The sequence below is a fragment of the Dermochelys coriacea genome, chromosome 16 (genome assembly GCF_009764565.3).
Source record: "Dermochelys coriacea isolate rDerCor1 chromosome 16, rDerCor1.pri.v4, whole genome shotgun sequence".
Classification (NCBI taxonomy): Eukaryota; Metazoa; Chordata; order Testudines; family Dermochelyidae; genus Dermochelys; species Dermochelys coriacea.
The window spans coordinates 6910466-6927384 of NC_050083.1; the positions used below are offsets into that span (position 1 = coordinate 6910466).

The 16919-nt window shown below is 46.8% G+C and overlaps 1 long non-coding RNA gene across 1 annotated transcript in view; it reads left to right on the forward strand.

Annotated features, from left to right (window-relative positions):
- The first annotated feature begins 1961 nt into the window (after positions 1-1961).
- Positions 1962-16919, forward strand: part of LOC122456916 — a 32120-nt gene continuing 17162 nt past the window's right edge. The window contains exon 1 of the long non-coding RNA XR_006276088.1: positions 1962-2107. This is a non-coding gene — a long non-coding RNA (uncharacterized LOC122456916). The remainder of the gene's footprint in view (positions 2108-16919) is intronic.

Here is a 16919-nt window from a genome sequence, read left to right on the forward strand (position 1 = left end):
CTCCTCCGAGGTGTAGTATGTGCCTGGGAAGGAAGGTTAACTTGTTTTGATGTTGGAGAGAAATTGAGTGCTGGTGAAAGGTAGTGGCTGGACAGCTTTGGTGAGTGGAGTCTTTGGGCCTCTCTACACTTAAAACCCCTCAGCAGCACAGCTGCAGTGTAGACACTTCCTGTGCCGACGGGAGGGGTTCTCCTGTTGGCATAAGTAATCCACCCCCCCGAGAGGTGTCAGCTAGGCTGATGGAAGAATTTTTCCATTGGCCCAGCACTGTCTATGTGGGGGCTTAACTATGTCATGCGGGGTGGGTGGGGTGGATTTTTCACAGCCCTGAGTGACATCACTGGGTCCACCTAACTTTTTAATGTAGACTGGCCATAGCCCCAGTCCTTAAAGATGTAAAGACCAGTCGAACTTTAAACATGTGTGGTCCCCTTTCATTGGGCCTAGTGACATGCTTAACGACAAACAAAAGGACACTAAGCCTCTGACTTGGGAGGCTTGAGATTAGTTGCCCGCTTCTCCACATGTTTCCTTTGTGACCCTCAACAAGTTGCTTCTTCGTCCTGTTCCACAGTCCCGCCCCCCCTCATAAACTGGGGCTAATAGCACGTCCCTACTCCACAGGGCTGTTGTGAGAGGATAACGGAAAGTCTGAGGTGCTCAGATACGGCAGCAATGGGAGCCATACAAGTACCTTAGATGGCTACATGGCATTCAGCAAGGGCCTAATCTTTACAGGACTGGGGCAGCAGCAAACCTCGCTTGCCAAGGTACCTGCCGTGCCTTGACTTGGACAGCTGGGGTGGAGAAGAGATTTCAGACTCCATCATACATTTAGGGCCAGGCTTTCCTGCTGAAACCGCTCCAGCGGCCAGCTTTACTGGCGGTGCAGGTGAGACTTTGTGGCGGTTGGGACATCTTTCTTCTGGGTACTGATGTGACACGCCCCCAGTTCATTCCACATAGGCTGCTGAACATCAGTCAGCTGTGCGGCATTTTTGATTGCTGCAAAGGCTGTATTGAGCCTTCTTCCATGTCTGTCACTGCTGTGACAACTCTAGCACTGCCGCTCATGTGCCTGGATGGGCGGGAGGCAGGCAGGTCCCCAGAAATGACGTTTTGCCTGCAAAGAACATTGGTCTTAAAGGAGCTGTTGACTATTGGAAGGTCTCCACTCACCCAGCGCAGAGAAGTGGCAACTGTTAGAGTTAATCAGGAATTTTTCAACCAAATGGTTTTTTTTTTGACAGAAAATGCCAATTCCAAAATTTTTTAGTGGAAATGTGTCAGTTTCAACATAGTTTCTCAACCTGGGGAGAATTTCTGGTCAAAACAAGCAAGAAACAGAGACCAGAATAGCCAATAGCCTGAGCATTAAAGCTCAGGGGATCCAGGAGACCTTGGTTCAAGTGCCTGATTTGAGCAAGGATTTGAACACGGGTCTCCTATAACTCAGGTAAGCACTATAACCATTGGGCTGTGGAGTCAATCTCGTGCTCAGGCCTAATGTATATTTAATACTAAGTGGAACAGTTCCTACAGGAGAGACAGAGAGAAAGCCACCCCAGAATAGCCAACAGCTCAGTGGTTAGGGCACTCATCTGGGCAGGGGGAGATCAGCATTCCAGTCCCTGCTCTGCCTGGTTGAAGAAGGGACTTCAGTCTGGGCCTTCAACACCATAGATGAGTACCTTAACCACCAGGCTACTGGGAAGGGTACTCTGGTTTGGTGAAAAGTTTTGAAAGTCTCAGTTTTGCCCTGATCTGAAACCTCAGTTTCTCCTCAAATGGAATTTTGTTTTCTGGCCAGCCCTGCCCATTGTGTCAAATGAATACGTTTTGTTTAAAAACATTGGTTTTTAAAATGCAGGGGGCCAGCCCCTCAGCTGCTGTGAGCTGGCTTTGACAACAGTGGAGCCAGGCTAACTTGCATCAGCTGGTGTAAACTGGCATAACTCCACTGATCTGCTGCAGCTGAGGATCTGGGCCATCATTAAAAACTGACCCTCCCTTTCTGAGCCCGCACTGAAATCCCATAAGGTTATCTCTCAGCCTTGGAAAATATGAGAAGCCGGGGAGCAGAGGGGGCTGCATGACGGTTGTGCAGGTGAGAGTTGTTTTTTATGTATATATATATTTACACACATGATTTTGACCCATCTCCTTATTCCTGAGGTTCTGCCAGTTCCAGGAGAAATATTACTTTATCTTACGGATAGTACAGCACATTCCATCCTCTGCTGAAAGAGACAAGCTATTGCTTTTTTAATTTCCTTTCTAGTGGCGCTTTATGTGTATGTCTATATTGTTTGGGTGGGCCCTGGATGCTATCTCTGCCAGCAAGGGGAAGACCCAAATCTCCTGAAACAGTTATGAAAGCTTTATACATATCAGACTGAAATTCACAGACCCCTCAACCTTATTATGGTTTGAGTCTAAGCAACGTATTTTATTAGATGTGAGTGCATGTTAACCAGACGGCATCAGGGAGCATCTTTCTTGGTATAGCTCTCTCCCTGCTGGGCCAAATTCTGCCCATTATTTCAACAGAACTGCAGCAGCTTAAGTGAAATCAGAATTTGTGCCCTTGGGCCTTATCATGAGACCATTCTCTAGCTCTTTTCGCATCTGCAGAGCTCAGGGCCTTGTACAAATATAAATAAATGAAACCTCCAATAGGTCAAACACCTCATGGTTCTGCCTTGTTTGGATCCTGGCTTTTGATTCATCCCATTAGACAGAAGTCAGCTGCACCATTTGGCTCCAGTGTTCCATGCCTCATCTTGGAAAGCTGCATGTTCAGCAGCACAGCGCCCCCTCCACCATGGTTGATGCCCTCGCAGAAGGAACAATATTGCCTACTGGGTACAGTTCCACTTCCGACAGTACCATCCCAGCATTTCCTTGGAGCTGTGCCGGGTTGGCTTAAGCCTCCTTTGGAGATCGGCTGGGGGATAACGGGCTGTGAGTCTTAAAATGGAATGGGAGTGACACTCACACAAGTCAAGGGGGGAATTAGATCTCTAAGCTGGGCAGTAGCCGCAGCGCTGGCAGTCTCTCCCCTCACTTTCACAAGCAATAGCAGAATGAATGAGTACACAGAGGAATCAAATATTGCTTAACACAGGCTGTAAGTGTAGGTGAAATGTTACAGTTTTAATTGGGGGAAAGAGGTTGAACAATGTCACCCCAGCTTCTGGCTTTCATTACTCAGCTGCCTTTAATTTGTATTTACCAATAAAGAGAGTTGGGAATGTGAAAGAGCAAAATAGCAACTCCATTAAGCAACTGCAGCAATTGCTCTGACAGGCGGGAGGAGTTGGGCAAGCAAGCCCGCTTGAAAGAGGCTATGCAAGCGACAATAAAGCCGCTCTGCTGCCAGTCCTATGTTCCTCTTTGTTGAAGATACAATTCAACACCGTTTTACTGCATTTATATTATTTGTGTTTACAGTAGGAGCTGGAGTCATGGACTGTAACCCCATTGTGCTAGGCGCTGTACAAACACAGGAAAAAAAAGGTTGCCCCTGTCCCAAGGAGCTTGCAATTTAATCTACTGCATGTGTGTCAAACATGATTTGCTTTGCTTCATGGGGCTCTGCTGCTGCCCCCAACCCCCACCCGTCTGTCCCCTCTAGATCTACCAAGTCTCACATGACCCTTTCAAAACTAACCATTCTGTAAAGCCTGCCAGCACTGGCCTCCAGGATGCGAAGCTGGAGCCAGCCTGTACAGCTGATCCCCCACTGCTTTCCCTGGGGGGTTGAGAAGGAGGTCAGTGGCCCTACATACCAATAATGGCACATTTATGTCCCCGCCCCCCCCCCCCGCCCCCGCTTCATGCAAGGATCTCAAAAATCGTACATACATTAATGAACGCTTCACATCCTCTCTGGTGAGGTTGGTCCTGTTATCCCCACTTTAGAGGGTGGAACTGAGGCAAAGAACTGTGAATGATATGACCGCCTGAGATCCCGAGCCACACTAAGGCTGAGATAGGGGAAGGACTGGAGCAGTCCTGGCCAGGAAAACTGCACCTCAGGCAGGGTCGAGGAGGAGTTGGGTAAGCAAGTCCACTTGAAAGAGGCAAGGACCAGACTAAATGGAGCCCCAGCAACCTGGGCAAGGTGGGAGAGAAGCTGTTTCCTGGAGCAGTACCACTCGGCAATGGGAAGAGAAACAGCCCCCGCACTGCTGAGGGCTTGCTGTGAGTTGCCCCCTGCCCCTGTGACATTACCCAAGAGGGAGGGAGAACCACAAATAAGGACACTAGAGGCTGCCTGCACTGACCCCTAGATTGTGGGGTTTGAAGTGAAGGACTTTAACTCAATGGCAGCCAGGAGTTATCAGGCATGGTAGGAAGTGGCCCAGGGGAGGATGAGCAGCAGGTGGACTGGGCCCTGGCCACCCCACACTATTACACTTTGGAGGCCCAATGGAGGGGGAAGATCTAGGTACCCCTGCCCACTCCAGACTCCCCTACTCTGAGCCATGGGGTGGGATTACCATCAAGGAAGCTGACTGAGTTGGAACCCTGACCAGGACACAGTGGGCTGGAAGGGAGACAGGAGTTGGAGGCCCAGACCACTAGGTCTGCTAACCACACAAATGACCCCACGATAAGTTCCCACAGAGGGTGCTCAACATCTCTGAAAATCTGGTCACAGTGCTCCAGGTTTTTCCACAGAACTGAGCATTAGCTTTCCACATTCTCAGCACCCACAGGCAGGCCCAGGTTCTCTAACGGGCTCCACACCTAGCGTGCTGCACTTGAAAATCTGACCCCCAAAATGACTTGCTTCAGGTAAAGCAGATCTGTGGCAGAGCTAAGAATAGAATCCTCCCCTTTGTCTGCCAAGCCTGGGCAATGGCCATTAATGCTTCCTCTTTGAAAGCCACGACTAATCCGAAAGGGTTGGGTGTCCCTTGGGAATTCCAGATGAATGGGGCTCATCTGTATCTGGAGTTGGAGAAGGGCATTCGCTCTTCCAAGCCTCAGCTTCTCCTGTGTGCTGGTACCCTTGCGCTGAGGATAGGATCTGTTGTCAGGCTGGGGCCAGAGGCTACAAACTCAACCCTACAAATGAACGTCCCTAGATGACCCAACAGGAGCCAGGGACTGGATTAACAGCAAGCCTAGCCTTTGTTTAAACACCCATTGCTCTGGTAACTACCAAATATGATAAGAGATTCTGATTTTAAAAGGGCTTGCTATTTTAAGAGGGATCTATCTGAAAGCTTTCCCTGTGGAAATAATTCCTCCTTTAAGTTTGGTGCCAAAATCAAAAGTATTTGATACCTATGTACCCTGTGTCCAAAGACTGGTTTTAGGAAATGCACAGGATGTCTCTGTGCACAGACAAACGTGGTTGGGTGTCTCTCTTTTTGGGGGGTGAATGGGAGTGTTGGGGCAGGAAGGTGGTCACTGAACAGAGAGGCCTTTGATGTACACAGACTATGCCCAGGGCAGGTGGAAGGTCAGCACAGTTTCCCAGAGAGGAGGAAAGGTCACAGCTATCCGCTCTAATTGCGGGACTTGGCAGAGTTGTGGTGAATTTGAGCAGGAAGGGCTCTGAGGAGGTGGGGCTGGCAGGCAGTGAAAGCACAGACAGAGGCTTGGAGGAAGGGGACCACTAAGAGCTGGAAAATCCCTCAGATCTTGGCTGCACTGAACCTGTCTGTTGGTTAAGTTCATTTGCAGATCAGGCTGCAGAAAGCCCTTTCAGATTATACCTCATATCTCTGCTAGGGGAAGGTCTTTGTTAGTATCAGTAACTACTTGTATCATGGTACTGCCTAGAGGTCCCAAGCGAGGTGGGGGGCCTGTTGTATAAACACACAGTAAAAAGAGAGTCCCTACAATCTAAACAGACAAAGGGTGGGAGGGGAAACCAGTGGGGAAGTGACTTGTCTAGTGGCATGCAGGAAGTTGGTGGCAGAGTCAGACTTAGGGCCTCATCTCCTGAGTGCCAGCCCAGTGTCCTTTTCCCTGGACTACATACCCTCAGCCCGTGAGTGTCCCTTGTAGACCCTAGGCTGTACGTTTGGTAGAGTACCCAAGCACAGCTCCCCATGTCTCTTAGCAAGACTCTGTCTAAATAGTCACATGATGCATAATAATATAATTGTCAGTTTCAGGGCAACTGCATCTGTATTCACCTTCCAGCCACCTTGGTTAAGCACTTTAGGCTTCCTACTCCTATCCATTATCTCTCTTCGGCAGAGACCCACGTCTCACTTCCTCCTGACCAGGGATTTTAAGGCTGCACAGCTCCCTGCCTCACTGTGACATCCCTAGCAAGCCAGACTGTCCCAAAAGCCAGAACCTTCACTTTCCTTTCTTTCTATGGGCTATGACCTGCAGTTAGCCCACTGCTCTTTCTAAGCAAGCACATTTATTCTTAAGGTGAAAGCATTACAGAGAAAACACATTAAAACAATAAAAGAACCTACACAGATGCTTGAAAGTTTAGCAAAAGTTACCCCAATTCTAGCCCAGGTAGGTTTTTGTCCTTCAAAACCCACAATTGGTTTTTCCCCATGGTTACAAGTTCATCCATCTTAGATCCAGAACAGAGACTGAGCAGATCAGCTGATTCTTTAAACAGGTTGGGTCTTTGATCTTAGCCTTCTGTAACAGGCAATCATCAGACAATGACTCCTCAGGGTCGTACCTTTGAAAAGCTGGGGTTTTACATAACCAGAGTTGGGGAATTTGTATTCACCCTAGGGATTGCCCATGAAATCTACTTAACCGTTATTGTTCCAAAAGTCCATACTTGTCTGGCACATTTTCAGTATGATCTTTTGAACTACCACATCTCGCATCTGCCCCCTGAGAGAGGTAACATACTGTCTTGGCCCAGAATAATACATAAACTGAACACAATAAGGTCTTCTAAGGATTTTGCAGGAAATTGCCATCTCTGTCACAATAATTTTAAGATAATGTAGTTGTCTGTAATGAGGCTTACTTTAAAAAAAAAAAGAAGCAAACCTAGTTTTAAAAAGCAAAACAGTGTACAAGGGAATTGTTGGCTTTCTTCAGAAAACATAGCACTGCCGAAGTAACAGGTGATGTGAAAATAATATCATACCACTGCTCAGTCAGCACCGAGATACGATGTGTCATACTAAATTGATAGGCTTAGACGAATTAAATTTTTATCAGTAAATGTTGGTAAACATAGATTTCACTGTGCACACAGAAATCCATGGAAAAAAATATTTCCATCAATGATAGTCCAAATCTACAGATAGGCAAAGTAAGAAATGTTCAGATTCAGAACAACCAATAAGCGGATAAGCCTTACCCAAAGTTAATGATACAAATATCCTTCTCTTTTGGCTCTGCTGGGAAGAGAGTTTCTCTCTAGTTGTGCAGCTGTCAAAGGAAAATAGCTGGAATAAATTGCCTAGGAATCAGTGAATCTGTGAATAGTAAAGGGACTTGTGTTGGGGCAAACTTGAAGCAAAAGAACTCTTATGGCATGAATACATTTTGCTTTGCCAAGTACTCACTATAGCTTGAATTCTGTTACCACAGAAAGAGTTTTTTTTTTTTTAGTTGGACTGAAGGCTTCTTGTCTGAATATTGTGCTGTAATCCTATCAGCTCTTCTAAACTAAGCAAGCGCAGGCTAGATCATTAACTGGCTGGGAGACAGGGTTGTTTTTGTGCCCAGGTGGTGCAGGAATGGAGTGTGTGGTGGTGATTCAGTAGGTATATGCTTGTTCCTTCTTTGAATTAGTAGCACACCAGCATTAGTGCCTGGGCCCCGGTTTTTAACAAGGAGACAAAAGCAAGGGCCCAACTGCTTGTGGCTATTAGGGTCCTACAACGCTAAGGCCACATTCTGCCTATGTAAGCTACCTTTGTAGTTTAATTGGATGTAGCATTCTTCTTAAGTTCCTGCTCTGAAAGCATTGCATTGTTTTGCCATGAGTTGTTAAGAGATCTGCGGTGCTCCACCCCAGAGATGGATGCATTCAGTGATGGATGAATGATTCGTACAGTATGTGCTTTATAGGAGGGGGGCTGTAAATTTTAACCAGTTAATATTTCCATGGTGCTCTGAGATCCTCATATGAAAAAAACCCAAAAACCTTACAGGAGGGCAAAGCATGAATTCTCCCTATACTAGCTGTGTAATTTCTCTGTGCCTCCGTCCCCCTTCAGTAAAATGGGGATAATACTTCCTTGTCTGTTTAGGCTGCAGACTTTTTGGCTGCTTTCTATTTGTATGTACAGCACATTTGTATGTACGTTATGTATAGCTTGGTTGGAGCCTCTAGACACCTCAATCATTTTGTGTGGCCTTCGCAAAAGGCATCTAATTGAGTCAGGAGTGCAAATCCCACTCTTAATGCACATTTCAAAAGAACTTCAACTCAGTTGAGGGTGAAAGGACACTTAGAAAAAAATTTGGAGTATATACTAGATTGTCAAAGGTATTGAGGTGTTTAAAGAGACTGTAATGGGTGTATACCCCCCCACCCCCCAACAGGCCCTGAAAGGGTTATTGTGGGCTCAAGGGGCCTGTTAGGGTACTTGGCTGCACCTGGAGGGTAGGAAGAAGCCCAGGGAAACAGCAGCAAGGGATAGGACTGCACAGACCGTGGCTGCTTTTTATGGGGTCTCTGGGCTGGAAGCCAGTGTAGAGGGCAGGCCTGGGTTCCCCTACCAGCCACTGGGAAGTGGCACAGGAGTTGGAGATGCCATCTGAATGGCTGGTACAGAAACACTTTGTTACCCTGGAAGGGGAGGACTATAGTGACCTGGTTGGAGAGCTGAGTCACAAAGAAGGAGCACCCTGAGTCGTGGAGAGAAGGGGGGTGGGTCACAGCTTGAGTACCTGATGGAAGAGGGTGCCAGACAGGCGAGAACTGATCCCCCAGAGCAGCCACAAGGAGGCATCCCCTGCGGTGAGCAATTCTTGTCACAGATGTAGGCATGTGCTTTTAGGGATTTTCAAACACACATATCTGCATCTTTAAGGGCCGAAATGCCTCTGAATATCTGGCCCTGAGAATATACTAGACTGTTAGTTTTTTCTTTTACATGGAAGTATAAGGATACAAAGTTGCCATGACAAATCTTATTAATCTACAGAAGGAAGATAGTAGTGAATGGTCTGTTTATTTTTCAAGTGACCGCTTGTCTTCAAACTTCTCTGCGATCTCTAAAATATGCAATTTATTTCAGTGAGAAAAATTGTTTTGTTAAAGAAATCCAAATAGTGTCTGTAGGTTTGATTTCAATGGTCCAGTTATACATTTCTTTGTGATAACAGAGTATATACTGCCATGTTGTTATCCCATTTCTTCCCTAAGAGTGACACCTTTCTAGCCAGAGAGAAATCCCCTACTATGGTTCATATCCTAGAATATCAGGGTTGGAAGGGACCTCAGGAGGTCATCTAGTCCAACCCCCTGCTCAAAGCAGGGCTAATCCCCAATTTTTGCCCCGGATCCTTAAATGGCCCCCTCAAGGATTGAACTCACAACCCTGGGTTTAGCAGGCCAATGCTCAAATCACTGAGCTATCCCTGCCCTCTTCCACTTCATTCCGAGGGCAACTGCTGCTAGCTAGGTAAAGGCATATGTAGCCATTCACTTTGCACCACACTACATTAATATTTAGCACAAAGATGAAACATGGCTTCTATTCCAGGAGATTAGTTTCAGGGAAGCTACTTAAACAGGCGTGCACAGGGCCAGGACTAAGAGGCTGGTAGATGAAATGGATCTATTTGGCTACTGGCTTGTGACAATGAAAACATAGCTTTTAATTTTCTTTATTATTTGCTCCCCTGTGTTTGAATGCATTCTATAATGCCCAAAACCCTCTCTGAGGCATGGTCGTCTTCTTCTGTCTTCTACCCCGTCAAAAAGGATTTAGCTGCCAGCTGTGCTGTGGGTGGAAACAGATCAAACAGAACTGTCACAAGGGGAACTGGCTCCTTTCAGGGACTTTGGGTACCTGTGCCTTGTTTTCCCCTGAAACATGGGATCAAGGAGCCCTGTGTGGAGCCCTGACCAGAGTAAGCATCACAGGTCCCAGGAGTAGGATTGGCTGGAAGTGGCACCTGTGATGAAGGACCTAGATGCAGGCTCTCCAAGCCATCCAGGCACAAAGCCTGGGTGAGATATCTGCAGAGAGTAGGAAGTGCCAGGCAACTCTCTGAGGGTGAGGGCTGGAAGGGCCATATGAGCCCTGGGAAGGGAAGATGGATGGTTCTGTGAAAACCCTACTGGCAAGGGAAGGAACTGATAAACAGGTTGAGGTTTCTTATGCTGGCTTCCCGGGTGGAGGGGAGAATGTATAATGGATCACCTATCATACATATTGTGTATGGTGTGCAAGTAGCAACGGACACAGGAGCGGAACCGGAGGTGAGGTGGTGCATGCAGACTAGTGACAAGGACACAGATAGATGTTCATCTGTCATGTCATTTTGGCACACACAAAACAGATTGCAAAAGTTGAAGGCCAGATTGCCAAGAGTGGGTGTCCATGAGGGAAGGCAGGTGGCATTCAGCACCAATAACGGGAATGAAATTCTGATGCAAAAGTTCAAAGCCAACTGGGGTCAGTACTGAACTTTGCAGTTGGCACATCCAGCTGGAATAAAATCCAAGGATCATGCTGACCCTTGGGCAGCTGGAACTGCCTGGTATTCTATCCACCACATGATAGAGCATCAGCAAGCCCTCCGAGACCTGGAGTGTAACGATACTAAAGAGGTAGAGCCAACACAGACACCATTTTCATTCATTTTGTCTTGATCACTAGAACAGGTGACTCTCTTACCAAAGTCCATGTGATCCTTATGACTGTACTGCAGAAGACCCAGTAGCAGCTGCCTCAGGTGGCTGGATGTCTCTCTGGGGATGTTGGGCATCAGTATATCTTCATCTAGTTAGTAGAAGTGGGTCTTGTAACACAGATTGCTGATGATTTGCCAAAGCTGTAAAGAGAAACTCTAAAAAGTAAACGGATTTCTGGTTTAAGTGTAAAATAGTTTAAACATTCCCCATACATGTGTGGAAACTGCAGTTTTCAGAAGACTAAAGCCCACTATTTTTGTCTCAGTTACTTTTTCAAGTGCATGGCAGATGACCACAGCTGTTACGAATCAGCTGGCTGCGTGCTTTGGATTGTTGTCTCTGAACTATGAACGAATCCTTGGCAAGATGCTTGTGACTCAAAAAGCATGTTACTGACACTCCATTTGCCATTGTTATGCATGATAGCCACCCCTTCAGGTAAAATGCACATTGTGCAGAACAAAAACTCATTGCCGATTTGTTAAGAAAGTTCTCAAATCAAACTCTGAAAAGTAGTAAAATGAAAACCAAGGCTTGAATTTTCAAAGGGAACTGAGTGTCCAAGTTCTTTAGGCAACTTTGCAAATCCTAGCCTAAGTCTTTTGTGAGTTAGTTAAATAAGATTTGCATAGCCAATAAACCAGTTTTATTTTTTTGCTGCGTCCACATCTCCAGTGCTCAACGCTCCATTAAGTGCAACAGCTGGAATGTCTAGCTTGCAGCATGAATACCATGGCTCCTTGTCTAATGGAGTGGATGAAAATGTCCTTTAAAATACAGTAATGGAAGAGTTGGCCAATGAAAGAGAAGGGGGCAGAAGGAGCAGTGTAACCCCAGAGGGGAGAAGCTGCGTGATACCAAGCCCAGACTTGATCTATTGTTCAGCTCTGGAATGACAGGGAAGGAGATAAAATTCATCTCTGGGGAACCTGGCCTGACTGACTGACACTGGCTACTCAGCAGCAAGCTCTGGTGCAGTTGTTAGAACATGAGTGGGAAGACGCCAGGGTTGTAATTGAAGTTGTCACTTGTGTCTGAGCAGAGAAAAGACCTGACCTGCCCATAGGAAGGGGTGGGAACAAGTTAATTCTGAGGGGGTGGGATTCTCTTTAGGGTTGCTAACTGTCTAATCGCACAAACCCAAACACCCTTGCCCCGCCCCTGCCCCACCCCTTCTTTGAGGCCCTGCCCACCTCTCACTCCATCCCCCCTCCATCCGTCACTCACTCTCACTGGGTTGGGGCAGGGGTTGAGGTGTGGGCTCTGGGAGGGAGTTAGAGTGCAGAAGGGGGCTCAGGGCTGAGGCAGGGGTTGGGGTGTGGGCTCTGGGTGGGGCTTACCTCAGCAGCTCCTGGAAGTGGGCAGCATGTCTGGCTCCTAGGCTCAGGGGTGGGAAGGCAGCTCTGCACGGTGCCCCCACCTGCAGGCACCACACCCGCAGCTCCCATTGGCTGCGGTTCCTGGCCAATGGGAGCTGCGGAGATGGTGCTGGTGGTGGGGGTGCAGTGCACGGAGCCCCTGTAGCCATCCATCTGCCTCATATTCAGAGGGACGTGCTGGTCACTTCCAGGAGCTGCACAGAGCCAGGGCAGGTAGGGAGCCTGCCTTAGCCCCACTGCGCCGCCAACTGGACTTTTAGCAGCCAATTAAAATCTCCCAGATTGGTTTCAGAAGCCACTGGAGATCAATGCTGATTCAAGGAAACTTGTGGCCAATCCAGGAGGGTTGGCAACTCCAGTTCTCTTCCTGAGAGGAATCACTTCTTGGGCACCCTCTCCGAGATTACACAAACCGAGGGATTGACAACAATCTTGCTCTGCAAGTCTGATTGGCGCTTTCCTGATGGGGACACCTACTTCTCATTCACTTAGATGCTGATGTCAATACAAAGTATCTTCCTCGCTGGAAGTGGAGGAAGCTGTTGTGTAACACTGGCAATGCATCTTTAGGACCGTGTTTCTTTTCTTGTGTGGGTTTAGAATACTCCATGGGGAGGGCTCCCAAAAGGAAATTGGATGAGCACAATCAGGTTAAAATTGGAGGAGTGGGGAGCATGTGCAAGAATGCAGGAGACCTGCAGCCACTTCTAGAGTTCAGCAAATAATCAGGAAGGACACATCCTCTCCCTTCCTATCTCTTCCATAAAAGGAGTACTTGTGGCACCTTAGAGACTAACAAATTTATTTGACCATAAGCTTTCGTGAGCTACAGCTCAGAGCTGTAGCTCACGAAAGCTTATGCTCAAATAAATTTGTTAGTCTCTAAGGTGCCACAAGTACTCCTTTTATTTTTGCGAATACAGACTAACACGGCTGCTACTCTGAAACCTATCTCTTCCATATAGCTGTGCCAAAGGCTCGGAGGTGGGCATGTGCCCATGCAAGCTGCCTCTCCTCCCTGTCATCTCCTCTAGTTCACTTCTACCCTGACCTGCATACCCCACCTTAGTCCTACTCTGGGCCCTTAGCCTGCTATGTGAATGTACCTCAGTTTTGGCTCGCAGTACCCATTGCTCTTAAAATCCAGAGTCTGTCCAGCTAATCACGATGCATTGTGAAGTGGTTTGTTATGAGCTGGATGTATGTACTCTGAGGACTAGGTTGAGACCATCAAATTCACTTCCCTTCTAGCTTGATCCAGACTTGAACCATGACTTCCGGAAGTGACAGCCTGGGGCACAGCATGGTCCAACAGCTAGAGCATGACACTGCTTTCGTTACCATTCCTGCCGCTGCCTTGCTGGGGGTCCTTGGACATCTCTATCATCTCTTCTCCTCTCTGAAATGAGGATACTGCTTAGTAATCCACCTCCCTTGAGGAGGTTGTGAGGACTAACCTGGCTAATGTCTAGGCAGTGCTTTGAAGATGTGAAGCACTATGAGAGACTTCCTTAGGGCAAGAAACAATGTGGGGAAGTGGCAAGGTAGGAAAGAAAGAGATGAGAGATCAAGTGCCAGGTAACATTCTACCATCCTCCAAATCTAGGGAGATAGTAGAAAGTGAAAGGCCAGGAGACTATGGCTGGATGATGTGATGGGAGGGATGGAGGTGTCCAACCAACTGCTCCATGTATTCCTGGAAGCAGCCTACCAGAGGACAAATCCCAGACAGTTTGCGTTTGTCCTGGTGCTTGCTTTCTCCTTCTCTCACATTGGGGCAGCAAGGCCCAAGTGACGAACCCCGCTTACTCTCCCCGGGAGTCACTGCATATCTGAGTTAGAGGCATGGTCGGGTGATGCTTCATGACCAGCACTGAAGCTCAGCTGCGACGTGCACGCAAATCAGTTTTTCCCCAAAGAAGTTACTTGCAATTTATTCATAGTATCTTTCAGAAACTGCAGACAGAACAGCCAGACAAGTGACCTGTGGTTTGTTTAAGCACCAGTTTCCCTGGCCTTATAGCATGTGAGGCAATAAACAGCTGCTGAGATTGATTGGGCGCCCAAGGGAAGTTCCTTCGTACTGTGCCTTCTCTCCCCTATGGCTTGTAGCTGTCGCTGTCTGCATGATCTCATTGTCTGTCACTGAACCATGAATCTAGCTTAGAGAAATGCATTTCAGCAGTGCCAGGCTTGTGTTACAGTAGGATGGGACTGAGGTAGCGCGAGTGCTCTGGGAAGAGGAATGGAATGTAAAATGGGATCATTGAAAACTACTCCTTCCATAAGCCTCTTTGGCGGTTGGCGATTAGCTAGACTTGAAATGTTGCCTTTCTCTGGAACAACAGTCTTGCTGTAAGAGATCTGAATTCTGTCAAAGGAATTCAATTTAGAAAACCTTATGACGTCTTTGCTTGTGAGAGAGGGAGACGTGCATAACCCAATGGCTAACTAACTTCAGTTAACCATTTCAGACCTTTCTCACTAATTCATAAGAAATCCATCTTGCTTAGATGAAAGTTGCAAAGGGCCAGATCCTGAAAGCTATTTAGGCTCCTGACATCCGTTGAAATCAATGGGAGTTAGTTGCCTAAATACCTTTCATGATCTGGGCCAAAGTCAACATGCTTTTGTTCTATAAGTTAATATGGGTCCATTGGCATCAGCAGAGGTAATACTGATTTACCCCAGCTGGGGATCTGGCCTGACAATCTGAGTCTTCTGTATTTGCAAGTTTTATTATCTAAAATAAAATAGTAAGGCATAAAAGAGAATTTCACATTGTAAAATAAGACAGCTATATGATAGGTAACGTCGGAAACTGACTGCATAAAATTTAATTTGGCAGGTTCAAAGTTCATCTAACTAGTAATTAAATTCAAGAATTGTAATACAGAGCAATCCAAGTGGTATTTAAAACTGGTCATCTTGTTTAGCTTCATTCCTCTATCCTGAAAAGACAATCTATGTCCAAATATGGATCTTTAATACAGGTACTTTCTAAGGTCTCTCGTGCTTATGCCAATAAGTAGTTCTCAAAATTAACTCTAGCTAGAAATTTAAAATTATGTGAACAATTGTTTAATTTTGTTTTGAATTGATATTTTAAACAATTTCTCCCAAGGGTTAACAAACAAACCATAGTCAAGCGTTTTTATTGTCACACCCACTAAGTAAAAGATATGACATAAAAATAATATTGTTAAGCTAGAATTAAGGTTGAGAGTACACGTCAAAAGCCAAGCATTGGAATCCTAGGAAAGTCAGAGGAACCCAGATTTTGAAAGCATGGAAATGCATAGTTACGACACCCAACCAACGTTAACTGTGTCCCCCAAACAGTGTGGATCCACCCCCATTCCCTCTTCTGTTCCTTTCATAGCTTCTTCTGCTCCACTGCTTACACATAGAACATCTTCCCTAAACTCGTCTGTAATACCCCCGTTTACTCCTTCAACTCCCTCCTCAAGATCCACTGCTACTGTGAAACATATAGGAAACTGCCAGTTGGCAAGGGCTAGTTGGAAAGTTGGTGGAAATAACTGGCACTCCTCCTTCTTTTAAAATAGAAATAAACAGTTAAATTATTCATTGCCATCACATTAAGGTACCTACATATCCACTTGCATACACACGGGGTGCTCTGGGCCACTTTCCATTTGAGTCTCACTTGTTGCATGATGTCTTAAATTGGATTGTCAGCTCTTTGGGGCAGGGACTGTGGTCCTGTGTGTGTTTGCACGCTGCCTAGCACAATGGGACCCTGATCTGGATTACTGCCATGCACAGGATAAGGGTTTGAAATAACTGATGTAAGCACTACACCTTCATCTCTCTTCTTTTCTGAGAATCATGCAAAGCATGATGCTTTTCTGTTTCCTCTGGTTTCCTCCTTGGATCGCCTCACCTTTCCAAGGTCTACATTACTTATTCCTGATCACCTTTCAGTTATTCACACTTGTGAGGTTCTCACTCTTACCGGTTTGTCAAGAAAGGCCAAGCACTGAACAGGCACTGCAGGCTGATCTGCCCCCTCACCCCCAGAGGTGGTAGCTTCAGCTCAGGGCTGTACCATACTACTACTATAGACCCTCTACTGGGCCTCAATATTTATTTGAGAGCCAATAGTATGCTCAGTTCTGTACAAAATGGAGAGCAAGCCATGACCCCTGCCCCAAGGATCTTGCAGTCTGAAATGCACAAATACATTCTGGACACACAATTGTGCTACTTGCCACCTCTCCCGCTGCTCTAGCATTGAAGAAAGCGATTCCTGTATTTAAAAGACCTTCAGCTCCCTCTTGCTTTCAAGACCAGTCTTCTGAGGGGATTGTTTTTGATGGTAGGGGGCAGGGCTTAGCAGCCTGGGCCTCACTTCCAGTATGTTACTAAAAGCTCATGTGTCAAGGTTTCTGCCTGCCAGCTTCAGGGGTCAGGAAGGGATTTCCAACACCCACACCCCATGTATTTTGTGTGTGTGTGTTGCGGGGGGGTTATCTCCTTTCTCTGAAGCATTAGGGATGGTCACATGGAGATGGCGCAGGGCTCGAAGATGGCACTGACCATTGTCTTCCTCAGGCTGGCTTCCATTGGCTGGCTGGCTGGCTGTTGCTCACATGCTCGGGGTCTAACTGATCACCACGTGTGGGGTCAGGAAGCAATTTCCCCCCAGGTCAGATTGGGGTTTTTTCCTCCTTCCTCTGCAACATGTG